Source organism: Cupressus sempervirens, chromosome 8 (genome assembly GCF_028749045.1).
Source record: "Cupressus sempervirens isolate cs-2001-9-10 chromosome 8, ASM2874904v1, whole genome shotgun sequence".
In the NCBI taxonomy this organism is placed as follows: domain Eukaryota; kingdom Viridiplantae; phylum Streptophyta; class Pinopsida; order Cupressales; family Cupressaceae; genus Cupressus; species Cupressus sempervirens.
This window is the reverse complement of record NC_143125.1, coordinates 316,250,112-316,274,215: the sequence shown is the minus strand read 5'-3', so window position 1 is coordinate 316,274,215 and position 24,104 is coordinate 316,250,112.

Here is a 24,104-nt window from a genome sequence, read left to right as displayed (position 1 = left end):
AAGGAATCAAAGACCCACTTGTAATCATTGTGGAAAGATAGGTCATACATCTAACAAATGTTGGAGTAATGGTAAAGGTAAATTCAATGGCAAATGTTTCAATTGCAATCAGCATGGTCACAAAGCCAATGAACGCAAGGAGAAACCAAAGTTTGAAGGCAAATGTCACAAATGCAAGAAACAAGGACATAAGGCATCTGAATGTAGATCAAAATCACTCAATCTAGCAGAACAAATTGTCAAAGCAATATTTGGTTGGGATTACAATACTTGGTGTAGATGTCACTATTGTGGAGAATATGGACACATAGGAACAAACTGTAGAAGGCATCACCTAAGGAAGAAAGATACAACTATAAGATGCTATACTTGTACTGAACTTGGTCATATAGCCAAGAATTGCATGAATATAGGAAAGGTTGAAGATGAAAAGAAAACTAGAGCTGATAATATTCGAAAGCAAATGAAACAACAATGGATTCCTAAGTCTATCGAGCAAGAAAATTCAAATGATGGAAATGTCACTCTAAGAATGGGTGACTCCACCATTCCTAATTAGACTTATCAAGAAGGATAAGGGAATGCATCTTCAAGCCATATCCTAAGCAGTTCCAAAAAGAAGGAGTGGAAATGATAAATCAGTATTGCAAATACAAGTCATAATTCACAGTGTTGCATCTACTGAGTAAGGTTGATTTTTAGACTTTACCGAGCTTGGTCGGGAAGATAAGAAATTTTTGTGTGTTCATCGAGTTGCAAGGTTTACCGAGTAAGTTGATGACCATTTATAAAACCCTAATTCTTAGCTACCTTTGTACCCGAGCATTAATGACAAGATTTTGATCAAAAGGGCAAAATTTGATCTCATTTTTCATCGCGAATTCAGAGTTCACAGAGCAAATATATTTTCAAGTGCATCCAAGCGAGTTCAAGTGATTTGAAGCAATTTTCTAGCAAAGAAATTGTGTTACGAAATTGTTCTCTCACCGAGTAGCAATGGCATCCGCAAGCACCAGTGGCAGCAAGGCAAAGAAAGGTTCTGAAATGCTTGTGAAGGGAGTCGAATGGAAGGCGCCCAATTTCAAAATTGTTCCTGCCATCGCTAAATCACTCGACCCGCATGGAGCTCAATCGCAGATTCCTCCAAAAGTACTTCTAATCAATGATATTCATACTCATTTCAAGTGTACTGTGCAAGAAATAGGGACACTAGATATGGATAGTACCCTAGCCGAGTTATGCGTGGATGGAACCCTAAAACCCGAGTTCAAACATTTGGAAACCAAAGGTTTAACCCATATCCCGCATCTGCCAAGGAGTTTCCAAGTAAAATGGGTAAGGTATATCTTAAGCTGTGTGCATAATGGACAATTGTGGTTAGAACAACCCATCCTCATAACCAAGAAGATGATCCACAAGATCATGGGCTTAACAATGTTGACCAAAGCCAAAACCACCAAAACCCTAGGTTGAGATGACCTCCAGAAATTAACCCAAGCTGAATGGGATGGCAGAGGTTTAAAGCTCAACAATGTTTCAGATATAGAACTAAAATTTGGTATTTGTGTTATTGCATACAAACTGTATAGTTCTAGCAGGCTGAATAGTGTACCCTATGAGGCTGTAGATTTGGCATATAAGATTGTAAAGAAAAATATGGAGTTTGACCTAGCTGATGTGCTATTAAAACAATTGAATAAAAACATGGATAGCATAAGGAATGCAAAGACAAACCCTTGTAAATTTGGCTCTTTGCTAGTTTGTTTATTTTTCTATGTACAGAAATTCTTTCCACCTAAGGGTGCAGTTGTATGGAAGAAAGATACTCCAATTTTGTATCAAATAAATGAATTCATAGCAGAAATGGGTATGAATTTTGATAAGGTAATGGATAATTATTTTGAAGATTTCAAGGAAAGGATGAACAACAGGTTCAGGATACCTCCAAAACTTGTTGAAGAGTATAAGGATGATGTCTTTTTCATGGTTGACTGTGACAGAGTCTACATCCAGGAAGTCAAACCCTGAGTGGCATGGGTAAAACCATTGCCCTATGAGCTAAATATTGATGATGCCAGAGATATCATTGAGGCACTGGTAAATGAACCAGTGGATCCCAAGTTGCCTGCATTTGGAACCTATGAAGAGGCAAAGGTTAGAATAGAGCTTAAAATCAAGCTTCCTCAAGCAATCTCTAAAGGCAGGAGAAAGATAGAAAAGCTAAAAGTTGATACTGGACCTCTCATGATAACAGAAGGGAGAGGAGAAGATGAAGAAAAGGAAGAAGAAGAAGAAGAGCCTCAACGAAAGAAAGGTAAGGTGACTGTCACCAAACCTACAAAGCAAACCACTGCAGTATTCTCCAGGAGAACAAGACAGGGAAAGAAGGAACATGTATTTGTTAAGCCTTCACTCACCTTTGAAGCAAGACTAAAGCAATTAGATGAAGGAGGTAGCTTCACAAACTTCAAAGCATTAAAGTTTGAAACCAGAATAGAACAGGAGAAAATGCAGATTAAGGATCTGGTACTGAACAAAATGGGAAAATGGAAATACTCCTCGGACCAGATAGCCTCTCAGATCTCCAAAGAGCTATTGGAAAGATTGCAACCAAGATGGGAAGCTACAACCAAAACTGTCAAAGACATTTATGAGCAGACCTTGAGGAATCTCCTACCAAATCTCTCTAATGCTGAAGTGAAGAAATCACTGAAAGATCACAAAGGCAATATGATGATTAGATTCCACACTTGTTTGATACTTGTCAAAGATATTGAGCATGTGGTAAATGATGCTACAAACATGTGGAAAAACATCTATCATCTACACAAACCCAGTGAGGATACTGTTGAAATCACGGACAATGACAGCAGTGATGATAATGATGATGATGATGAGGGTGATGACAATGAAGAAATACCAGAAGACCTGCAATCAATAATGTTAGAAGTTGAAGAAGAAGCTAGAAAATAAATTGAGGAAGAAGAAGCTGAAAGAGAAATGGAGGAAGAAGCAACCTCTACTGGTGAGATTGTGAGCTCAATAGCCTCATCAATTGATCAATCTCCACCTGTCTCCTCTCAACTCCAGGTTTTTGCAATGCAAGTGCCAAGCACTTCATCTACTGAGCTTCCAAGCACATCATCAGCCACCGAGTCATCCACTACAGCAACTACTTCACTGAGTATATCTCTCCCACCTGCAGCTTGTATAGTAAGTCTTCCCAATTTCTTACAAATTTTATCTTCCTCAGCCACATTGGCCCCAATTTTTGCTCTAGTCAGTTCTCCAACTGTAAATATACCAGTATGTACATCATTTTTGAGTAGTACATCATTTTTGGGAAGTACATCAAGTTTTGATACAACCAACACTTCTCTTAGTTTACCTTTAGTTGGTCCCATTCCAGTTTTAACAGCCAGTCCAGCATCATCAACTATTGTTTCAATTTCAAAGGGCAAAGGTGCAGTCACTGCAGAAAAACCAAAGAGATACATGTTTTCCAGTAAGGCAGTAGATGAAGAAATAGATCTGGATAAGGACATTGTCATTCCTAAGATAGATCTAGATACTACATCAGTTGATGAAATGAGAATGATCAGTCAGCTATTAGAGCAGAAGGCCAGGCAAAAACAACTCAGGCATGAAAGAGACCAGGAGTATAGCATTATTGAAAGTGCTAAAAATATAATAACAGAGGCTATAGGTGTTGATGTGGATTCATCTCAACACATTTTGTTACAACTAGAAGAAGCGGTGAATAAATTCAATGATGATACCTCCGGCCAAGAAAAATTGATTGAAAAGGCAGAGAAGAAATTTGACAATAAGGTGCTTGAGCACATTGCTCAGCATATTGCATTAAAATAGGTTGAATTAACCTCAATTTTGTTTGACATTGAAAATTATTTTAATAATGTAACCTCACTTTTTGCAAAACTTTGTGATGTTACCGAGTATACAAAGGAAGTAAAAGAAAAGTTGAATAAAATTGATGCAGATATGAAGGTCAGTGTCCAAATGCTGCAATCTGGCCACAATGCAAGTTCATCCCATCATCTGAGAATCAAATTTTTGTCAGAGAAATAGGCAAAATTACTGAGAGAGGAAGCAAGGATCAGGTCTACTCTGATTGACATCCAGAATATGATCCTTCCTGTCATGAACACAATGCAGAAGCACATTGCATATTCAAAAACATCGATCCATGACAATAATTTCTCTGTTGTAGACCATGTGATTGAACTTTTTGCAGAAGTTCAAGTAGCTCTCTCCACATGTAAAATCTTGCAAGACAATTGGGATAAAACTCTGCAACTAATTCTTCAGGTACATTCTGAGTTTATCACACATTTTGGTGTCTCCATGTAAATACATTTTTTATTCTTTGGCATTATTGTCAAAAAGGGGGAGAAAGTAATATATAGAAGAAAATCAGACACAAAAGGAGAGAAGGTAATAAAGTAATAAAGAATAAAGTCATATAACTCATGTAAAAACCTTGTGTATATTGTATGGGGGAGTTATATGTAAGGTAGCCCATGTATATTCAGCACAGCAAAATCAGATCAGTTTTGTCAGATCTTGTATATAAATTTTGGCTCATAAGTGTTTTTGTCACTAATGCCAAAGGGGGAGATTGTTGGAATAATGATACATTTTTCATTAGTTACAACACTTATTTGATTCTGAATGCTTACCGAGTTCATCACTCAGTTTACAGTTCATACCGAGCATTCGTTGGTTGCCAAGTATGTTCAGCAGTATTTACCGAGTCAAGAAGGTAAACAAAGGTTTTAGTGTTTACCGAGTCAGAAAGGTAAACGAAGGTTTTTGGTGTTTACTGAGTCAGAAAGGCAAACGAAATTTTTTGGTGTTTACCGAGTCAAGAAGGTAAACAAAGGTTTTAATGTTTACCAAGTCAGAAAGGTAAACGAAGGATTTAGTGTTTATCGAGTTAGGAAGGTAAACGAAGGATTTAGTATTTACCGATTCAGGAAGGTAAATGAAGGTTTCAGTAATTACCAAGACAGAAAGGTAAAAGAAGTATTCAGTGCTTACCAAGTGAATTGAAGGAGTTAGTTTCTACCGAGTGACACAATGTTTATCGAGTCACCAGTGGTTACCAAGTTCCAAGCTACTCAGAGTGATTAGTATGGACCGAGCCCCTACCTCTACCTAGTGCATGATGATGTCGTGTAATGTAGTGGATGCCGAGTGTCAGAAGGTCATCGAGTGAGTTTGAGGAACCTGAGTTTTCTACTATCTGGCCGACTCAGTAATGTTTTGTCCACTTGTGTTTGGCCGACCTTATTGCTGTAAATATTGGAATGGTATATATGTAATGTATTGTGCCATTTGCAATATAAGAAAATAGATATGATGAAGAGAAGTAACAGTGAGGTAAGAGCGAATTGAAAGAGAATCAGCAGCGGAGTATTCAACAAGGTTATCAAGAAGCAGCAAAGATATATCCATCACATCAAGTGATCAGTACATAAGATCTAATCAGCAAACCAGTTGCAAGCAGATCCACTGCTTCATCCTAACAGGTGAATCAGTTTTGTAAATCCTTTAACAGGGTAGACTTAACAGTATTTTGTAAATCTCCTAACAGAGTGCATACTTCATTGTATGTTTGTAAATCCTCTAATAAGGTGGATCTAGCAGTCCTACTTGCTCCTAACAGGGCAGATCACCAGAAGTGATCACTGTAAGCCTTAACCGGCCAACTTTATACTGCAGTATTGAAGTTTCGTGGGCATCATCCCCACCCCAATTTTACTTTCAATTTGAAAGGTTTCTAGGTCACCAAATCAGTGTGTTAATCTTTTTCATGCATACAGTAAAGTAGATGAATGAATGGTGAATTTGTTATTATGCTGAATTGGTTTAAATTTTAAAGCTTACTGATTCACCCCTCCCCTCTCAGTAACCTTGTTAGTCCTGAATATTTCCAACAAATAATTGTTGCATACATGGAATAATGAGAATATAATGAGGAGCCTTGTGAGGCACCTTTTTTCTTACTTTATCTATTCAATGTCTACTGATATGACAATTTCAGGCATTCGATTAAAAATAATTTAATTCATCATATATAATATGATCATTGGGACATGTGTCTATTGTGTAATATTCCATTCCAATATCTTTCATAATGGAATATAAATAATGTTATGAGCAAGGTCATATATTGTATGGTGCTAATAAAAATTTACCTATCAATCTACAACAACAAAAAAATATGTTTATAAAATTAATATTGATGCTACATATTTTATCCTTTGTTACTAGTGATGAACTAACAAAAAAAAATGGATGAAAAAAATGACACAAGTGACATACCTTAACATCTATGAGATTTCTATGTTGGAAAAAACTATTAATATTGTTCATGCTCACCAATAATAGTACAACAAAGAGGAGTTATTTTGAATCCTTCATAAAGGGGTTTAGGTAAATCATGAATATCATCAAAGTCATCTTGATCATCATTATTATCAGTTGTGCCACTAAATATATCACAAATCAATGTATTTGTACCCATCATCTTCAATTGTGTTCTCTAACACATGATCACCTTCTTCCATAGGATCGTTAACTTCATCTTCGATATTTACAAATCCATGTTCCTCACATGTAAATACATATTCTTTGCATCATGATAATCCATATCATGTTCTCTAGGGTGCCCCACTTTTATAATAATGATTAACACATAAATCATGCTCATGATCAAGTGATTTTACTATTAAAAAAGGTTTAAATGATACAAACATTTATAATCTCAATTATTGTAAAGACATATAATGAAAAAATTACCAATGGATGATAATCAAGTCACCCTTCAACATAACCATACTTCCTACAATACTTATCCATTGTTATGATTAAAAAATTATGATCTTTAAGCCCTTGAAATTATTGCTAGGGAAATAACATTACCCATCACCATTTCTTTTCAATCTAGTAAGTATTTTTTTCATTTTTTTATGCACTAAGTTGTCTAACATGATTTTTCTTTACCAAGCTTCAATATTTAGATGAATTGCCAAAATAAGATACCAATCAACAAACCCACTTACAAGACCTTTTTGGCACAATATATCGTTAGGATTTGATAGATATCAAGGGAAACTTTAGGGATACAAATCTTGAACAAAGGAATAATAATCTTAATCAACAAGACATTAGGGAATAATGAAATTAAACTTCAAACGTGTTTCTTTACACATCCCTCATGATGTTAATGCACTTTGAGAAGTACTATGAAATTTGGATTCAAACTTTTCCCACATGGACCAAACTCTAGGGAATAAAGACATTAAACCTTGTAATGCAACCTTTTCCGCTATACTTTTGTTTTGTAACAACACCTCATCAAGTTTATGAACTTATTGTCAAGGATCATACTTAAAAATTTGTGTATGCTCATTACAATTTCTCAACTTCCATAAGGATCACCGGGGGACTCAAGGTACTGTCAAGGAGGTATGCACAAACTTGTGAAAATGTTCAAAAGGTATTTAAGGCCTATAAACAATGAAAAACTCCAAAATTTGGAAGAAGATAGATTTTTTAAGTTTATTGTGATAGCATATCTAAATAGTCACAAATGATCAAAAAACTCCATACAATAACTAATAGTACATTTGTGATAATAATAATGGTTCATTAAAATGAATAAAAAGTGAGATACAAGTGCACTTAACAAAAGAAGACTTCCAAACTATAAATGTCACTATTTTCGAGATAGTTTGACATTTTGTTTTAAATAAAAGACTAAATCAACAAAAAGCTTCCTTCTCAAGTAAATGTAAGGGAATGTTTGGATTACTCACAAAATTATGTTAACCTCAAGTGCTAACTGGAATCATCAGACAAGTATGTAATTAAATATATTAGAATAATGAGCTAGGGAATCAAACCACATACCTATTGGATGAGCACAAATTAAGGTAGCACTAACCATATATATGCATTGACTTTAAACATTTGTTAGAATGGTGAGGAAAATATTTGTCCCTAAAAAATTTGATTAATATTAGGGATCAATTTTTAAAAATAAAAATTTCACATGAAATTGAAACGTACTCTATGTAACAATAAATTAATTCACTTTCATTGGACAATTTTATTATATTTTGACCTCAAATGAGTTAATGACAGTATTATGGAGAAGAGATTAGGGTTGCAAACATGATAAAATTCTAGGAATACATTTTAAAAGGTTGAGATTTTGGTTTAAATTTGGTTACATCCCCTCAAATTGTAAACCTCTCTTTTAGGAGGAGTGCATTTTGAAGCTCTATATTTGATGGGAAGCCAAATAAGCACTGTATTATAAAATTGTGACTTGGGACCATCTTCAGTGAAATAGTCTATCTAGAGTTTGATCACACTCCAAAAAAACTCTAATGTTGATTTAGATAGTGATTCTACAACCCACATATTAACTAACTTGTTAAAGGTGAATGCCAATTATGTGGAAGTGGACTATAGACAAAGTGAGATTTTATGTCCTAGGGATGCACCAATTAAATAAGGGATGTCAAAGATTTGGAGGAAGTACACAAACTCAAGTCCTAGTCTCCTAGATAGAGATATTGAAGAGGGGCATGTCTAAGACCACACACTATAGCCACAAGGTTATGCATAACTCTTCCACTACTCTTACCCTCATCTAAAAAATCTTTAGAGGTATGATAGACATGACACTATTTAATTTTCTAATACAAGATTGTGAAAAAATTAGGAGGAGGGGCCCGATTATCCTTAGCTAGCTTACCTATAACTAGCTAGGTTTTCTACTTTGATCTTTTTTTTTGGGCTTACTATCAATCGGTTGATGTTGTGTGAAAAGTGGGTATAAGTGGAATTTTCTTTCTAAAATCAAGTAAACCTAATCTTGGAAGACCTATTTGAGGGTCATGCACTCAAAATTCAAAGAAGTGTAAAATAAAAAATTGTAGTACTTATAACCTAGTTTATAGAAAACTAAGGTTTTCTAAAAATGGATAAGATTAAAAGGGTCAACACCCACACACATGGAAAATTGTTCCTATTTTTTATTGAAAAATATAACATAGTTGTTTCCATGTGATCCACAATACATATGGTTATATTTATTATTTTGAATTTTTTTTGAGAGGATGATATATAAGAGTGAGATCTAGAAGTTGTGTAGTTTTTCATAATTTTTTGATGATTAGGTTTTTTTCTGAGTTTTTGAAGTGACCCCATCCTAAAATTATGGTACCTCTTCATGTGGTAGGCATAACTTCCATCAAAATAATATAAAATCAACATTTAAAAAAAAAAAAAAAGTATATAGAATAAAGTGTAGAACAATAATATGTAATGTATTTTGAATTTGGTTAAGTAGAACAAAATTTATTAAAAGAGTAGTAGATGTATGTCTAATAGGATAATCAAGATATTGATATAGAAAAATTAACTTCACAATGCTAATATTTTCCAAAAATTAAAAAAATGATATGGTTAGAAAGGTAAGAAAACACATGAGATTATGGTGGTAGTTTTAGAAATACTCACTTCACCATTTGCAAACTTGATGAGGTCAAAGATGAAACTAGATCTTAGAAGATGAAAAAAGTCTAAAGTAACAAAAATAGAGGGAAAACATCAACCCAAGCCTTTGGGTAGTTTGGTATGCTTATTACCAAACCTAATGTGATCGTACTTCTTTGTTAACAAAATGTGATCATGTTATGGTTAGTGAGAGTAAATTTTCATACTAGACATAATGTGATTACATTATGCTTAGTAAAACTATACTAGCAATAATGTGATCATGTTATATCTATGTAAAAGTAAAGCTAGTTGTTCAAAGGCCTAATTAGGCCTAGTTAAAGAAGAAACTACCCCAAAATGGATTTATTTTTCCAAAATAAATGATTGGATCAGCTAGGGCACTCTAAAAAATGTCTAAATCTTGAGTTTCACAATTTGAATCAACCATGCACAAGTCACATTAGATCCAACACCTTTCAATTGCTTCATCATCTTCTTTTGAATATTGTGAGGGTAATCAAAAAAAATATTGTAAGGAAATCATGTGTATTATCAAAGACTAGCTAAAACCCATCATAGAAGGAGTGTGGTGCAGGGGCGATGCACAGTGGGTTTTATATAAAGATTCAAATGCCAATTCTATAAAGGAAGGTTTAACTTCTAGAACTTATACTATATATCTTGGAATCATTTAGTTTTTTATTTATCCAAATGGAGACCTTTATAGGGTAGACCTAATTGCAATGCAGCAATACAATGCAAGGTCATGATATAGGAGGGATATTCTTGTGGTTGAATCAAAAGATCTATCATCTTGTGAAGAAATGATAGAGACTACTTGTGAAATCCATGAGGTACATCAATTTATTTTAGTCAACTTTCTCTTTGATTTTTATCATGGAAGAAAAATTAATGAGTTTTTGTGTGTATGTTGAAAAAGAGGAAGAAGGTTCTAAAATTGAGCCAAGGGTTAGCTTCATCACAAGGTTTCCATGATAGTCTAGTAGTTGCAAGTGCCAACTTCATCATAAGTTTTCTATGACAATCTAGTAGTTGTAGGTCTCATATTCATCATGAGTTTTCCATGACAATCTAGGAGTTGCACCCTCGTAATATTAGGGTTTTTCCCTTCTCTCTCTCTCTCTCTCTCTCTCTCTCTCTCTCTCTCTCTCTCTCTCTCTCTCTCCCTCTCTCCCTCTCCCCCTCTCCCTCTCCCCTCTTCGTATTCCCTAATCTCTCTCTATCTCTCCTATCATCTCTTCCTCTTACTCTCCCTCCCTCCCTCCCTCTCTATATCCCTCTCTCTCCCTCTCCATCACCCCCTCTCTCTCATTCTCTCTCTTTATCTATCTGCCCCCTCTCTCTCATATCCCCTTCTCTCTCACTCTTTTTATCATATCCTCTAATGTCTCTCTCCATCCCATTCCCCCCCATCCCCTTCTCTCTCTCTCTCTCTCTCTCTCTCTCTCTCTCTCTCTCTCTCTCTCTCTCTCTCTATACACACACACACACACACACACATATGTATATATATATATATATATATATATATATATATATATATATATATATATATATATATGTATGTATGTATGTATGTATGTATGTATGTATGTATGTATGTATGTATGTATGTATGTATGTATGTATGTATGTATGTATGTATGTATGTATGTATGTATGTATGTATGTATGTATGTATGTATGTATGTAGTAGTCATACATAACCTAATTGAGTTTTGTAAAACTTGATTAGGTTATTGAAAACTATAAATAAAGCATGTTAATGGTTATTATGTTGTTTTAGTGTGGTCCATGAGATTCTACTACTATTTCACCTGTATTTATGGACTAGGTATGCAAGTATCAGGGTATTTTATGCTTGGGAATACTAAATTTGATCTATTTTCATGTGTCAACATCTTATTTTATGTTTAATTTTGTATCTTGCGATTAAGCATAAAATAATCATGCAAATTTGTTTAATTTTTAATTTGATCATGTATTTTGTTCATGTTATTGTTTATAGGGTAATTTTCTTAGAAATGGTGAATTTGTTCTATTAAATCTTGTGTCCACATGTCAGTTTATGTTTGTCTTGTGATTGAGCATAAAATAATGATGTAAATTAATTTAGTTTTGTATTTTTATTGTGTATTTTATTCATGTTATTGTTTATAGGGTAATATGCATGTACAATCATGGGAAATAACAAGAGAGGAATGATTGAAAAATGAGAGGAAAAAAATACAAAAACAAGGGAGCATATGAGGAGATTACATGAAGGTACATGATAAAATTCCTCTGATGTAAGTGATGAAAATCTACCTATTGATATCGATGTCACAAATGCACCTGATTTGACAAACGCAAATGTTCAATATACCCCAATTGAAATGATTATGACAAATACACTTACGTCACCTAATACCCCTAATGCAACATCTCAAGTTGAAATGATGAATGCACATAATGTAAGTAATGAAAATATAGAGCATGCATGTACATCGACATCTCCTAGAATAATTCGTAGAAAACAAAAGTTTCTAATTGACATTGATAAAAATATTTTGAAGCCAATGCATGATAAAATGTTAGAAAGAGTTGTTCAAAATATTTGGAATAACTATTTTGAAAAATTAAATCAAAGTGGAAGATGCCAACTTGTTTTTGAAATGATTAAAAATCTAAAATTTAGAGAGACAATGAGAACTTTGGGGTTAAGAACATCTGCAAATAATAGTGAAAGAAGCATTATTAGGAATCTCTTTGATTTATACCAATCTATTGGTTAAAAAACATGTACTAAAGATGCTAATACAAGTCAATGAGTTCTCCCATCAACCGTAATGAGAAAGGACATGGAAAAAACTTGTACAACAAGCAAAACAAGTAAATCATTAAGGATAAGTAGAACAACATTAGTCAAAGCCTTAGTGAGGCGAGAGAAAATTGAGTATTCTAATGAGACTTCTTTTTGGTCATTCCAAGGTAGACTCCCACATAAGGATAAAGTTATTGTTGATGCACTAAGATTATTAATTGAAAACTATTGGTGTGACAACACAAGGGCTTCACCAAACTAAAAAGATGTTGTCAAAAGATGAGTTGGAAAAACAAATTGTGAGCCACATGCAAAAAAAAATTGGATATGACTCAAACACAATTTTATGAAATGTTTCTTCAAATATTTCCTCAAATTAAAATCAGCTAAAGGTTTTTTGAGATGACAAAACCATTCTATGTTAAGATAAATCATATATGCACTACATGTTTTTTTATTAGATAAACAAGTTTTACAGGGACCCTGAAACCCAAGAGTTAAAGCATAAACAAGGCTAATAATAAGCATGAAAAGCCCAACCAAAAAAGTACCAGTTCAAAGGCTAATAATAAGCACAAGGCCCAACCAACAGACTAAAATAATAGAAAAGACCAGGAACAGAAACCACAAGAAATGACTAGGGAAAAAGCCCTTACAAAAAGCCAAAAAAAGGCATAGGAAGAAACAAAAGAAAAGGCAGAGGATTAGTCCTCATTCTTTCTCTCTAGGTCTTGCATGACTTGAGCTGCCTCATAGGCCATCTTGTTCTCCTCAGCCTCATGTAGGTGCTCCCTTTGATCCTCATGGTCCTGATCATTGTTGATGTTGTCCATAGTAGTGTCGACCCCCATTCTGGCTTCATCTCTATCTTTTCCATCCTTGTCATCCTTCATAGCTCTGTCTTTGATCCAGTCCATTAAGGATATGATCTTGCTATTAATGGAGCTAAGCATCGAAATCATCTAATTTGAGAGCTTATGATTGTAGATTTTGAAGTTGTTAATCCTTCTCTCCACCATACTAAGCCTCTCGCCATTGCCTTCTTTATTTTTAGAGTTTTCTCCATTCCTATTATACTCCATATGACCCACCTATTCTTTGACCTCCTCCAACTCATGGAAAAGCCACTTGATTGATCTGAAGTTATCAATCATGCTATTATGGGCATTATTTAGGAGATTCAACCCAGTTTCCCTTGCTTTGTTTGAAATTGCCACAATTGTCAGCTCTATGAGTTCTTCAAGCTTCGTCTCTTCTTGGTTATCCACAAGGACCTGTGGAATCATGGCCTATCTAAAAATGCCCATTTTTTAGGTCTTGACTCTAAATTTGTTCCAAGCTTTCCTCCTATATTTACCTGCACCTCCCCACCCTCTATCTCAGAATCCAAATTTTACTCCTTAGGTTGTGCATGAATATGGATAGGTGAAAGAGGCAACGAAGACATATCCCATTCTTGTTACTTTCTCTCATCCTCCAGACCCTCCCTCTTGCATTTCTTCTCTCCACGATCATCCTTATTTTCCTCTTGCATCTCCATATCCTCCTCTTTTGTCTCCACATCCTCCTCCTCATCACTGTCATCCTTCACATCCTTCACAGGATGCTTTTGCCCATGATCCCTAGGACTTTTTCTGCTAGGGGTGATGGAGGAACCCAATTTTTTGACCTATTGGGTGGCTTTCTTATCAGCAAAAGAAATCACGTCATCCTTAGAGCTAAAGATATGAATGTCATCTGAGTCTGAAGAGAAGTTGGAGCTTCCAAAGGTCACATTCTCAGTCTGAGGGGGAGCCTTGCTAATAGACTAGGCCTTACAATGCTCATAAATAAGCAATAGGAGCCCCTCATGCAATGTGGGGTTATCAGTAGACTTTTTTTTGAAGCTAACCACCGCCTTGCTCAAAGAAGTTAACAAGTAAAAAGGAAAAGAAATTTTATGGCCATGCCAAAAATGATTCAAAAGAACAAAGTGGTGGGTACGAGCCCTATCAAACCTAGGGTCCAAAGTAATATACTCTATAATAGCTCTTAGAACATACCTCCATAGTTTCTTCATGGTAGCAAGAACATAATAAGTGTCAATATTCTTAGGGCTTTCAGTTCCTTCTCATCCTTTACAAAATCTCGCATAGCATTAGCCAAGAGCTTCTTGTCCCTAAAAAACTTAAAACCCTCAATTGAGATTTCAGTAATGGTCAAAATAACCTCCTCAATTATCATGAAAGAAACCCCATTCACCTTCACTCTGCCATCCTTCAATGAACCAATCATACTATTGGTCACCTCCTGATCAAAGCCATGCAATTTTTTTATGTATCTGGTAATCCCACCTAGATCTAGCTGCTCCCAAACTTTATCCTTGCTCTTCCACTTCTTAGTTTCACCCACTGGCTCTTTTCTACACCTTTTTCCAACCATGTCTGCACTCTGCACACTCTCAATTCTCATATGCACCTCACGCTGCAACAGATTGGAACCTCTATGAGTAAGCAGAATGCAGAAAGAATTAGCCCTTCTATCACTGCAATTGAAAATGTAATAAATGACAGACAAAGTGTGTCAACTAGTCTGTAATAAATTGTAGCAATTACAATTTCCCATGCTAACTTTTTGGGAAGTACCCTTTCCCTTTGATCCATTCATACTCATAATTGTGTATTGATCCTCTCTGTACATCCTTGGATCTTGTCTAGATAGATCAAGCTTTTAACATCCACCGACAAAGTATTTACAAGATGCCATGTCATAATTTGGCTTGCACTAACCCTTATATTTGCAAACTTGTCAGCAACCAAGTTAGCTTCCCAGAAAATATGAGTGACCCAGACTCTACTGAATTTGGCAAATGTCTCACAAGTCTCATCAATTATATTTGCAATCAACCATGAAGGCTGAGAGTTGCCATTAATACATTTAATAATGTTGTTTGAATCCCCTTCAAGCCAAAGATTAGTAACGCCAATTTCAAAAGCCAGTTTGACAACATTACACGCAGCATTCACTTTCGCAAAGTGGTTGGTTTGATAACCCAGTGGGAGGGAAAAAGTTGCAATACCATCTCCACTTTCATTCCTTATTATGCCTCCACTTCTTGAGAAGCCAGGATTACCTTTGGATGCTCCATCCAGGTTGGCTTTATGCCAACCTTCCAGTGGGAGAAGCCATTTGGCTTTTTGTCTTTTCATCTTTTTATCTTTTGCCTTCTCCTTATTTCTGCCACCTAATTCAATATCTCCATCTTTCCTTACTGAATAGTTTTCCTTAATGTTGGCAAATGTTTTCTTTCCTATCACTTTAGCCAGCTCCTCTTTATCTCTAAAGATTCTATTATTTCTCTCCTTCCAGATGCTCCAACAGAAATGAGGCAAAATCTAGTTACTTAATTCCTGAAGATGAGACCTATTGAACATTCATTTCCATTGATAGAAGAGGTCCAAGAGGTTGGAAGGCACACACTAGCTGAAGCCCAGGTCCTAGGTGAGGAAGACCCAAACCTCCCTAGAGAAAGAGCAATGAATGAAAAATGATTGCCAGTCTCTATCTAATCTTTACATAACACACATTTTCTAGGCATAATATGACCTCTTTTAATGAGGTTATCCTGGTTAAGGATTTTTTCTTGAAGAGCTAGCCAGTAGAACATATTAATTTTTGGAATGAGGCTAGGAATCCAAGCCCTCGACTAAGGAGGAATCTGTTTTAATCTCCAAAGGGTCGAGTAACCAGAGGCAATGGTATATTTCCCATTGGCAGTATCTCCCTAGATCAACTCATCCTTGTTGTTATTTAGGGCCATAGAATTAAGCATAATCATAATAGGGATAAGATCTATAGAGATGACAGAAAGTTCTATCCATCCCTGGTTGTTCCTATAGTTACTAACTTTCTTCCCAAAAAGGTTGATGCAGTCATTCACCTAGACCTCATAGCTGGGGTTGTTCATAAGGGGGCCCTGAATGAGCCAACTATCAGACCAGAACTGGATGTCCTCCCCATTCCCAGCTTCCAAGATACTCTAGAATTAGCCAAATCCCTGGCTTTTAAAAAACCAATCCAAACAGCGGACCCTTCTTGGGATATCTTTGTTGAAGAGGGTAAATTGTTTAAAGGGTCTCTTAATATACTTGTTTTTCGTCATGTCTCTCCATTCCCCTATGCTGCTGAAGATATGCCATATTTTCTTGGCCAAAAGAGCCTTGTTGAGGTGAGTTAGCTTCCTGATGCCTAGACCCCCATATTTCTTAGGGAGGCAAACTTTCTCCCAAGCAACAAGAGGATACCTTTTATTCTTTTCAGCCCCCGTCCATAAGAAGTCTCTCTAAATTTTTTCCATTCTCTTAGGAAATTTCATAGGGATCACAAAGAAGCTCAAAGCAGAGATAGGAAAGTTCTGAAGGGTGGATTTCACCAGTTGGCATTTTCTAGCTTGGCTAAGAGAGGCCCCTTTCCAACCAACCAGCTTGTTATTAAATCTATCCATTATGTTGTTCCAAAAATAATTAGGAGGGTTTGTGCACAAAGGAAGCCCAAGATAGGTAGAGGGAAGCTTCCCCACACTGCATCCTAGAATTTTGGAGATTTTTTTATATCTGTCCTTAGGGGTGTCGATGAAGAAAATAGAGCTCTTATCCTAGTTGATGAGCTGCCCTGACCCTCTAGAGTAGATATCCAAGATGTCCTTCATCACCTTAGCCTCTTTAACAAAAGCCTCCCCTCCCATTATGGTATCATCAACAAATTGCTGATGCAAAAAAGGGGCACTTTTAGAAGAAGGTTTAAAACCTTTGATTCTCCCTACCTTCTTATTCTTCTCTATAAGTCTGCCTAAGCATTCTGACAAGATAATGAAGAGAAATAGTGAAAGAGGATCCCCCTGATGAAGGCCACGGGATGGTTTGAAAAAATCAGAGGGGGATCCATTAACTAAAATTTCAAGAGAGGAAGTAGACACCAACTAAAAAATTAGCTTACAAGATTTGTCATCAAACCCAAAAGCCTTTAGCACCCTATCCAAGAGAGACCAGTCGACCCTATCATAGGCTTTAGAAAGGTCCAGTTTAAGTAACGTCCCTTCCCTTTTTCTAGCTTCCATAGAGTGAATCACTTCATGCACCATCATTATGGAGTCTAAAATTTGTCTGCCCAAGACAAAACCATATTGCTGATGAGAAATAATCAGAGGGAGGAATTTGAGAAATTTGGAAGTAAGAACCTTCGAAATAATCTTGTAGAAAGAATTGCAAAGACTAATAGGTCTAAACTTGTCTAAAGAATTGGCTCCAAGAATTTTAGGAATGAGAACTAAAAAAGTGGAGTTTATCTCCTTAAGAATGATTCTTACCCCAAAGAATTCCTGAACAGCTTGCACCACATCCTTCATCAAAATAGGCCAAAACAACTTGAAAAAGAAAGATGAGAAGCCATCAGGGCCAGGAGATTTATCAGCCGACAAAGAGAAGAGAACTTCTTTAACTTTTAACTTGGAGGGAATGACACAAAGTAGATTATTATGGTGAGGAAAGATGATCTTAGGGATACAAGAGACAATATCATCCTGATCCAATTTGGAAAGCAAAGGATCCCAAGACAATAGGGAAGAGAAGAAAGAAACAACCTCAATTGATATTTCCTCATCCTTGGTCAGAAATCCCTGTCCTTTCTTTAAACTTGTGATTTTTTTTTTTCACGATACTTAAGAGTAGTGAGATGAAAAAACTTTGTATTCTAATCTCCCTCTTTGAGCTATTTTACCCTTAATCTTTGTCTCTAGAACTTCTCCTCTTTACTAATTATATTGTGTAAATCTGAAAGGATAGACAACTCAACCTCCCTGTTTAAATCGTCATATCCATCCTCTTGAATAGAGGTTTGAATAGTAGAAATATTGTCAGTTAGGACTTCCTTCTCAAAGAAAATGTGGCCAAAATTGGACTTGTTCCAAGCTTTAACCATCCTTTTAACATTGCTTAGTTTTCTTGCTACACTGAACATAGTTGTGCCTTCCACATCAATACTCCACTAGAGCTTAATCTTGTCTAAAAGGTCAGGGTGGGAGGTCTACATTTTTTCAAAATGAAAAGGGGGAGGCCTTTTGGGACCTATAGGAATGACCAAAAGGGAGATAGGGGAGTGGTCAGAACCCACTCTAGGAAAAATAGTTAATTCACAAGAGGAGGTCTTCAGCCAATTAGGATTAATAAGAGCCCTGTCTAGTCTTACCTAAATACAATCCTAACCAATGCATTTATTTGACCAAGTACAGGCACTTCCCATGAGGTCCAGATCTAGAAAAGCCAGACCATTAATGAATTTTGTAAGGTTAGTTTTGCTTTCCCAATCTGGAGGTAGACCTCCCTTCTTCTCCTCATCCATCAGTGGAGTATTAAAGTTACCCATAATAATTCCTTTCTTTAAATTTCTACTCTACACTAGACTACAAGCTCTAGTCCAATAATTATTTCTTTCTCTCTTATTGTTAGGAGCATATATGTTCATCAGGAACTAGCTAACATTGGAAAGGATATGAAAGACATTATACAAAAGAATATTAGCATCATTGTAGGCCACTTCCATTCTAAAATTTTTGGTATTAAAAAGGGTTAGCAGACCCCCTGAGGCACCATCAGAATCTGAAGCCTCCCCACTCATCAAGTTGCTAAACTTAATCTTCCCCAAAAAATCCTTTTTCATCTTAGTTTCCTAGATCATCAAGATGTCTGGTCTCTGATCTCTGATAAGGTTCCTAATAATTTCTTTTTTATGGGCTCCATTAAGGCCCCTTATATTCCATGATATGATCTTCATGATTAATTCTTGGAACACTCTTGAAGAGTTCTTTGGCACCCATTTGCCAAGCTTCTTCTGGTCTCCTCCTCTCTGGCTTCCTTCTTAGATTTTCTGCCTCTTCTGGCCACTAAGCCCACATCTGGTTTGTAGCTGCTTCTAATCTCCACCGAAGAGGCCTAAGAAGGTCCTTTAACATTTTTCTTCTTGGGATTTGGGGAATTAAGAACTTCAATCTTCATGCCAAAATTCAACGACCTAGAAGCCTTGAGGGTAGACAATGGGTTGGATAGTAGGAACTCCCACTGGTTTAGTTCCTTGACCAAAACATCCAACTTTCCTGTGTTGGTCCCTCTAGCTAAAGAGGAAACAAGATTTTCCTTTGGGTCTTGATAGATGATAATATCCCTATTATCTCTATTACTCTCCACCTCTAAGAGAGCCTAGACTAGCCTACTCTCAGAAAGTGGAGACCTTAACAGAACCGCCACCTGAGCATCCTATGGAGGGGCTTCCTTGCCTTCCTCAACTCTAGAAACCAACCTTCCCTCAGCCAGTGCACCCTCAGTCAATTAGGGAGGAACAATAGTTTGCTTCTCCCTAATGACAAGAGAGGAGGTCAGGGCAGTCTTTGACATCTCAGCCTGAGGACCCACCATATCAGTCGTGCCCTGAGGTAAAGTAGAATTAGAAGGGTGCGATTGATTTACCTTCTTTGAGTCATCTACCACCTTTAAATTTGTTGATAGTAGCTCCGACTATCCCTGGATGGAGGTCTTTTTTCTCCAAACTTTCTTGACCCTAACATGAGAAGTCGTAGAGGGATTCTTCTTCTTTACTAACTTTGCTTTCGAGCATAGAAAAGCCTTATGGCATGTCTTAAAACAATGATAACATCCAAATGGGACACTCTCATTATTCAACTGCTAAATATGAGTGCCAAGTTTGGACTAAAAGCACACCACTTCAGGCATATCATCCCCTTCCCTAACACCTATACAAATCCTTTCATAGGTTAACCTACTCTTAGAAGCAGTAGTTGGGTCTATGGAGAGAAGCTCTCCAATAGAACTGGCCACACCCATAAAAACATCCTCACTCTAGAATTCCAAGGGTAGCTCTAGGAGTCTAACCCATACTGGAGCTTGCTGAAAGAAAGATTCATTTAAATCTAGTTTAGAGGACCATTTTTGTAGCACTAGGGTAGCCCTTCCAATGGTCCAAGGTCCTTTACACAGGATGTCAGTCATATCCTCTTTACAGGTGAATTCAAAAGAAAGAAATCCCTTTGCCATTGTAGTAACACTAACCTACCCTTTCAGGCTCCATTTCTTCATTGTAAAGCACCGAACAACATCGATGTTTGGTCTCTGACCCATAAACTTCCCCACTAGAGTGGCAGCCATCGAAGCTATGTTGTGATCAACAATTTCTTTTAGAATAGCAATCGTGCACGATCCCTTTTCTAGACCAAACACAACCTTAACCAGAGGGAAAGAGGACTTACTTGAAGGCTTAACACCAAATAGTGAGGCCCATTTCACTAGGATATTCCCTAGTCTGTCCTCCTTAGATAGAAATTTTGGCACATGCTGGGTACCACTAGCCTCATGTGGGGCCCCATCCCCAAAAACTTCCTCTTCATAGTCAGCCTAGGTGCCATCCTCCGTGCCAAGATTCTGAGATCCACCTCCCTGAGATTTCCTGCCTAGTGCTAGGTTTGAAATTTGAACAACTTCTTGATCTCTCCCCCCGTCACTCCCCAATCTGCTTCCCTTACTTCCATCTTCACGTGGGTCCCCATCCCCAAACTCCACCTCACTGCAGTTAGCTTGGATTCCATCCTGCATGCCTAGGATCCGAGATCCATCTCCCTAAAGTTTCCCACCTGGTGTCAAGTTTGAAATTTGAACATGCACTTCCCGTTCGCTTCCCTGCCCTCTTCCCTGCCCTTTGCCTTGCCCGCTCCCCTTCATAATGGTCTATATATGCACTACATGTTATTGTAGGGTTTATGTTGAGTTTTCTATGCATTATGATGTTTATCATTATATATGTTGTAGTTTATATAATAATGACATATTGTAGGAATGTGGTTTACAATTACCTCATAAGTTATCAAGAGAATTTATTGCAAGTGTAATATGTAAATGAGATTATGGGTGCATTTATTATAAGACCATGTGTTTGAAAGGTTTTTTCCCTTAGTGTGGTGGTTTGAAAAAGTTGCATAGATGCCTACATCTAGATAGCACACATGAAATTGGTAAGACACTAGTTTCTCTTGGAAAGTACAAGTCAGTAATATATGATGTTAAAGATGGAAAAGAATTAAAGAGGTGTGAATTAGTGAAAAGTGATGTATGTCTAGCTGATTTTATAAAATTATTTCAAGAGAAAATAGTTTACAAGTACATAGGTCATACACATAGAATTAGATGGTTATATGAGTAATTGAAGTTGTGTAAGGACACTTTTCCCTTGGGTACAATTGTGTTAGTTTTTGAATTCCCTTAAAACTTTATAGAAAAACCTCAAAATGAAGTACAACCAATGTATTACAACTCTATACAAGTGTCAATTTTTGTACACATAGCTTTTATTCATGTACATGATAGCACAAAGGAGGACAAAAATGTATTAAGAGAGTATCACTTATATATCAATGATGAGAAAACTCATTCATCAAAGTTTGTGCAAGAATGTTTTAGAGTTTTCTATGATAATTTGAGGGAAAGAGATGTAAGATACAATCAACATATTATATGGTCAAACAATTGCACTGCACAATTCAAGAATGCAAGGATGTTCTATTGGTTGAATAGGATGCATGTGACAAGAGGAGTGCAACATTTTTGGAATTTCACTGAGGTGGGACATAGAAAGGGAGAGAATGATGGTGTTGGAGCATGTTTGAAAAGATCCCTTAGTAGAGAGGAATTAAAGTATGAAGGTGATGCAATATTAGAAAATGTTGAAATAATTGTCCAATGGTGCAATTCTATGATAGGAGAAGGTAATATAGACAAGTTTATGGTTTCTAGTTACTTTTGGTTGATACGTGAACCTAACATTGAAAATTTGCAAGATTGTTGTACACTTACAACATCAAGTGAGATGGATTCATTTTGAAGTTCAAATGTAGTGTCACTAGCTATTCATACTAAAATGCTGGCATGCTTTTGCGTTTCTTGTATGCATCAATTATGGAATGAATGTGAATCAAAAGACTAGGTTTACCAATGGCCTTGTAGACCTTTGCATCCAATTGATTCATATCAACTTCCTACAACACTACATCTTAACCAGATTGAAGCATCAATATATTTTGAGTGCATATTTGACCTAGTTGAAACAGGTACTAAGTTATCAATTTAATACTTGGTTAAAATATATTACGTTCAATTTTGGCGTTAACTTATCCTTCTATATAATGTAGGTCATGTATGTGCAATTATTATGAGAATAATGATGAAGGTATAGGGATAACTTTATGAAACCCCCCTTTGGAAAAATGTATAAAATCGTGGTGAATCGAACATTATTTTAGGGGCAAAAAATTAATTGAATTGGTGATTTTTTTTTCAAAATAGGAAAAATTTTAATTTTATTGGTGATTTTTTCCAATTGTATGATAATTTTGTAAAACTATGGTGAATCTTTAATTGTTTCATAAAATCACGACCAAAAGTAAAAATATATATAAACCATAAAATTGTATCATCCAAGATATAATAACCCTATTTAATGACCATTAGATGATCCTAAATCAACAGGCTAAATCACATTTGGGCTAAAAAGTTAAAGTACAATAAGTTTTAGAGAAATTTTTCAAAATAACAACACTTCTCCATAGTATAATCTATTTCAAGCCAAAGATTAGAAGGATAAAAATTTCCTAAGAAAGTCTCTGGAATAGGGACACTTGTCAAATATATGTACTTTACCTATAACCCAATTTAATGTTTTACCATAGATTGGTGAATGTGACCATTAAGACATGCCTCATAAATTGTGGGCAAAAACATTTAATTTACCATGTGGAAATATTATATTCCATTGGGCGAAGTCATCGTCAAAATAAAAATGATTATGTATCATCATTGGCAATTAGTTTGAGCATGCAGCCCACTTTTTGTAAATTGCGGGTGATGCTGCCACCCAAAAAGTGCCAAAATTTTTCCAAATTCAAGGTCCTCAATGAGTGAGATTAGCCATTTAGTGAATATTTTCCACTGAAGTATACCCTATGAAGGAACATATTGCTATATATGGCAGTGTATTGAGGCTAAAAAGAAATTGATAGCTACAGTCATTGATGGTGAGGATATTGGGTACCCAATAGGAGTCATCACTATGACAAACACATGGCTCAAAAGGAAGTATATTTTTGTCCCCTTCCACAAAGATCTCTTTAAGTCAAATTTTCATGTATAATGTATCAATTTTGACTTTAATTTATCTTTACAATTAAATATAGGTACCCTATCAAGAATCCTAGCACGTGGTTATTTGAGGATTTTGAGACAGGTAGACATATTCTTCATTACTCTAACCTTATTATTGCAACAAATATTCAATTTATACTGTATCGTGGTAGGCCTCTTAACAAGAAGTTGTGGAAAGTATGTGAATGTGATCACAAGGCAATACTTGATACAATAAGGGTTAGAGCTAATCTAGAAGGTTCCCTTGATTTATTGTGTGCTATATAGCTGAATCATTTTATATATGGTAGAATAATTTTGAAAATTTTGAATATATGTTATGTGAAATATTCCAACTTTGTGGTGATGTGAATATGTAGATACCAAATTTTATATTAAAAAAAGAGAAGACATGTAACATGTGCATATTTATATTCCATATTTTGTATCAAAATCCAATAGAAGATGTCACATTTGCATTTTTAGACGCCAAATTTTGTATATAAAACCAATAAGAGATATAAATATTG